We start from the raw sequence: 5,115 nt of genomic DNA, 5'->3' as shown, positions 1-5,115 counted from the left end.
GAATGCAAATAGAGGAGTTTATCCCATGGCTTAGTGAGCTCCTGCTCTGTAGGTCCTCGAGTGCCTCTCTCAGCCAGGGGAGACTAGTTCTCCACACTCCAGACATATGCGGGGCATGACCCAACACACTGCTCCTGGCGACTGCCTATCCTGATTTTTGCAAGTGCTTGTATGGATACGCGCGTGGGAACAATCTACCTGTAAATATAGCCACAAACTCCTTTGTGTAGGCAATACATGCGTTCTTGTGTATGGGGCGATGTGAAGGCGGATTAGTAGGCTGTCCTCAGTTGAAAATCTCTCTTCACTACACTATATGAGCCAGCACGAACTGTCTTCCAAGTAACCAATCGCGCTTGTGTAGACCAGTGCTCTAGTCCTAACATTAACCTCCACGAAGTCGCCATCAGAATCACTCGCTCTACACTCTTTTGGCTTGTCCTACTATCTCTGACACAGAGTCCTAAGCTGACCATTGTAGTAGTGAGATAGCCGGTTAGGCACACACGTTGACATGGTCTAGAATTGTCACAGTGGACTGCTGCTTTCACGAATTAGTGACATATTATTCTGTAGCGTTTTGCACTACATGGCAAAACAACAAAGTCTCATTAAGAGAACTTGAACATCTGCGTAGAAGATGCAAGCATGTAGCTTCCTGCTTCGATCATGGGAGACCCAACAGTCTAATAGCATTCTCACAAACTAGCCTACTTTAGTGGCAGCTAAGCGTGCTTCAGCTGACTCTGACTCTTGTATTACTTTTCCTCCAGCGTAACCCTCCTTTCTTTTTTAACCGTCTTCAAGAATATCCATTGCACTCTCACTGCGTACTTCTTTCTGTCCTCCTCAAGCTCTCTTCTATACCCCTCTACATCCTCTGCTCCTCCAACTTCTTTAGGTCTTCTGACTGCCCCCTGCTCTCCTAGTCCCCCTGCTCTCTGAGTCCCCCTGCCTCTCCTTGGAGTCCTGTCTCCTAGAGCTCCCTCCGCTCTTCCTAACTCCTTTCTGCATTTTCTCTACACTGAGTTGAAAATTGTTTTTATCTTTCTCCCTCTTACAGGGGCAACCAACATTGTATCTGTGCCCTGGGTAGTTGTCAAGGTGTGTACATAACGTTCAGACTTGACGGATGTTCCCTTGGACTGAGTGCCCATACTTGCGATCGGAGGAGGATCGCGCTCAGAGTCGGAGGGTGTTACATTCGGACTAGGATAGGATGTCTGTGCTCAGCACTGTGAGGGTTGTTGGAAATCAGTCTGGAGGGTGTCACACTCCGAGGAGAGATGTCGCGCTCAGACTGGGGCAGCTATTTCTGATGTCGAGGGCGTTGTGCGCGGACTTGGAAGTGCTGGCTCGGGACTGGGAATGCATTGTGCTCGACCGAGAGCCGTGTGTCTCGGACTGGAGAGCCTTGGCTTGGCACCGGAGAGCGGTTGTGCTTGCGACTGCGAGAGCGGTTGTGCTCGACTGAGAGAGCGTTGTGCCGGACCTGAGAGCGTTGTGCTCGGACTGCGAGAGACGTTGTGCTCCGAACTGCGACGAGTGTTCGTGCTCGACCGGAAGCAGCGTGTGCTGCGGACTTGGTAGGTGCCCGTGCCGACTGGAGAGCGTTGTGCTCGGACTGAAGAGTGTGAGCTTTGGATTCCAGGATTCTTTCCTCATACAATCAGTGTCTCGTTGATGTAGCGAGGTTCTCCTCCTCTCAGCTCTGAGACTCTCGTTTCATCATACCAGAATGAGTCTCGTCTGTTGTAGAGGTTATGATCTCTCATCAAGGAGACCATCTCATTCTCACCCTGGAGACTCCCTCTCTCAGCACTCAAAAACTCCCTCAAGAATGGTAGTACAAAAGCCGAAAGCCTATTAGCGTAGCCCCATCATCTTGTGGGCCTCCTGAGGATCTGCCTGAGCCACACTATTCCTGTCTCAAATATGCGGTCAAACTCTTGGGGATCTCTTTAAGTGTGCAGGAGTAAAGCTCCATGACACTAAAGACTGTCTGTCTTCTAAAGTCTCTCCAAAAGGTCTCTCCACCACTCCCTGCCACTCAGATTTCTCTAATTCGAGCGGAAGACTCTCTCAGGTTATAATCCAGATACCGAGTGAGATCACTACAATAACCAACAGCAAATTGAGGATGATAATAGATATGACATTGTGTCCACTGGACAACTGGTAGTCGAAGACTGCTTAAAAGGAGGCAAAGAAAAAGAAGAGCACGCTACAAAAACCCACCATTTCCGTTAACTATTCAGTTGCATTAGTTCATTAGTTGCATTTAGTGCTCCCTCTGGAGCTGCATGCAGAATACCAAGTAAAGCGTTATAACGCATGCCTTTTCAATGTCATTATACATGTTTACAATTCCATAGGAAAAAAGTGGCTAGCTTAACATGGTCCAATATGTTTGGAGCACACAAAAAGGAACTATGAAAATGCAGTCGCCTGGTAGAACAAAACTTACTAGAGGAACATTTTTTTTCTTTTTTTTTTTCTTTTTTCTTCAATAGAGAGAAAAAAACTAAAGAAAACAAAGGCTCAGCAGTGTTTATAAAATATTTACCGAGTATTGGACAGTCCGCCGGACTTTCAAGGTTCAAGCTCGCAGCGCAGATCGCAAAAAAACCTAAATAGTCCATTCACAAAGAAAAGCCAATTGTTAGCTCTGTTAAAGCTAAAGAGCAACAGAAGAAAAACACAGAAAAACAGCAGAACATCAATTGCCGCATCTCCACAAAATCTGTCACGGTTGAACTAACAAATCCAACTGCGTCCGTCGACAGGGGCCGGGCCCGGAGGGGCCCTGGGCCGAAAGGAAAAAGTTAATTTAGGAAGAAAGGAAAACAGCGCAACGATCTTAAGGATGCACACTTATTTACTAAATAACTATATCGAAAATACAGATAATAAAAAATATAAATAACTGAAAATAGCAACGAATCAGACAAAATAAGAGAGAGAATAGTCCCGTAACTGAGCAGGCTACTGTTGAATTTATCGAGACGGTGAAGGCTCCAACACTCCCCTGAACGCCAGAACTCGAAGACATCAGTCTGTTCTGCGACAGAGTTAATATAAGAGTCCAGGTCCCTGACCCATCGTGTTGTCCCTGGAGATGCAGTTCTTAGTCTTCTTCTGTAAGTTGCAGATTCAGTAAAATTATTCATGCTTTAAATGATGTTATGATGTGGAATACTGATAGCAAAAATTACAAAATTATTAAACCATGACAAGTTTGCAGATGACACCATGTTGGGAGCTGGATCTGCTTGTTGATCTGCCTGAGGGTAGGGAGGCCCTTCAGAGGGATCTAGATAAGCTGGATTGCTGGGCTGAGGTTCAACAAGGCCAAGTGCCAGGTCCTGCACTTTGGCCACAATAACCCCATGCAGGCACTACGGGCCTGGGGATGAGAGGCTGGATGACTGTGAAGAGGAAAGGGACCTGGGCGTGTTGGTTGATGCTTGGCTGAACATGAGTTGACTGTGTGCCTAGGTGGCCAAGAAGGCCAGTCATATCCTGGCCTGCATTAGAAATAGCATGGCCAGCAGGAGCAGGGAGGTAATCATCCCCCTGTACTCAGCTCTGGTGAGGCCACACCTTAAGTATTGTGTTCAGTTTTTGTCCCCTTGCTATAAGAAGGATATTGAAGCCCTGGTGTGATACTGGAACATGTCCAGAGAAGGGCAACAAATCTGATGAGGGGTCTGGAGAACAAGTCTTATGAGGAGTGATTCGGGGAGCTGGGAATGTTTAGTCTGGAGAAGTGGAGGCTCAGGGAGACCTCATTGCACTTTACAACTCCCTGAAGGGAGGCTGTAATGAGGAGGGGCTTGGCCTCTTCTCCCAGGCAACAAACAGGACCTGAGGAAATGGCTGCAAGTTGTACCAGAGGAGGTTTAGATTAGACATAAGGAAAAACTTTTTCTCTCAGAGTGGTCAGGCACTGGAATGGCTGCCCAGGGAGGTGGTGGAGTTGCCGTCCCTGGCAGTGTTCAAGAGGCATCTGGATGAGGAGCTGTGAGATATGGTTTAGTGGCTTGTGGTAGCAATGGTAATGGGAGGGTGGTTGGACTAGATGATCTTGTAGGTCCTTTCCAACCTTGTGATTCTATGATTCTATGATTTTTCTTACTGCTGTAATTTCTAAAGATATTAACAGATCCTTGAGCAACCTTAGCAACTTCTTGTAAGCTGGTAATAAACAAAAAGTCCCTAGCACACATGAAAACCCTAAGCGTCACCGGACTTTCAGAAAAGATGCATATAAAATCTGTCAATACTTTCACTTGTGCAAACAGCACAAAGCCATTCAGTGAGAACTGAGTACAGAAAATGTATCAATCAGAGCTGAGCTATGCTTGCCTCACTCAAACAACAGGCTTCAGGATGAAATCCAAGAAAGAAGAAATAGAATGGGATTGACCTCGGTGTAGGCAACAAACACTGTCACCTACCAAGGCACAAGAAAAACAATTAAACTTTTAAGTAATTGTATCGTAATCGCCATCATAAAATTTAACTGATGTACTTGTTTGATTCTGTGATTTTTTTCTTGATTGTACAGCCTCCTGCTTCTTTCTAAGAAATGCATTATTTCAACAATTTCATTTTCAAGTATTTTTCCCATAATCAAAATAAGGCTTGCAATGGCTTATGCTGTGGTTATCCCAGTGCAGCTTGGCCATTGCAGAAACCAACCATCTGCTTAGTGTTGGTGATCTCACAACCTCGCAATAACCAGCCTCACAGTATTTTACTCTTTATGAATTCACTTCAGCTGTGGGAACGGAGGACCTTACTGACTGTCAGCTCTTCAGCTACACCCTGAAGGTGGTGCAAGGATACTCTTTTCTGAGACAGAAAGCAAAAAAAAACCAAAAACAAAAACAACAAAAAAAACCCAAACTTTTAAAGTAGTCGGACAAACTGTTTATGTGCAATTTTACACTGAAAGAAACAGCATTTTGTTTTCACAAAAACTAGATAAAGATTGTAGCAAAATTTTTCTACTGTTTTGCTTTCCAAACCTAAAGGACATACAGAATCACAGAATCACAGAATCACAGAATTACCCGGGTTGGAAGGGACCTCAAGGATCATGTAGTTCCA

Source organism: Coturnix japonica, chromosome 1 (genome assembly GCF_001577835.2).
Source record: "Coturnix japonica isolate 7356 chromosome 1, Coturnix japonica 2.1, whole genome shotgun sequence".
Taxonomy (NCBI): Eukaryota; Metazoa; Chordata; class Aves; order Galliformes; family Phasianidae; genus Coturnix; species Coturnix japonica.
Note: the sequence above shows the minus strand (reverse complement) of the source record.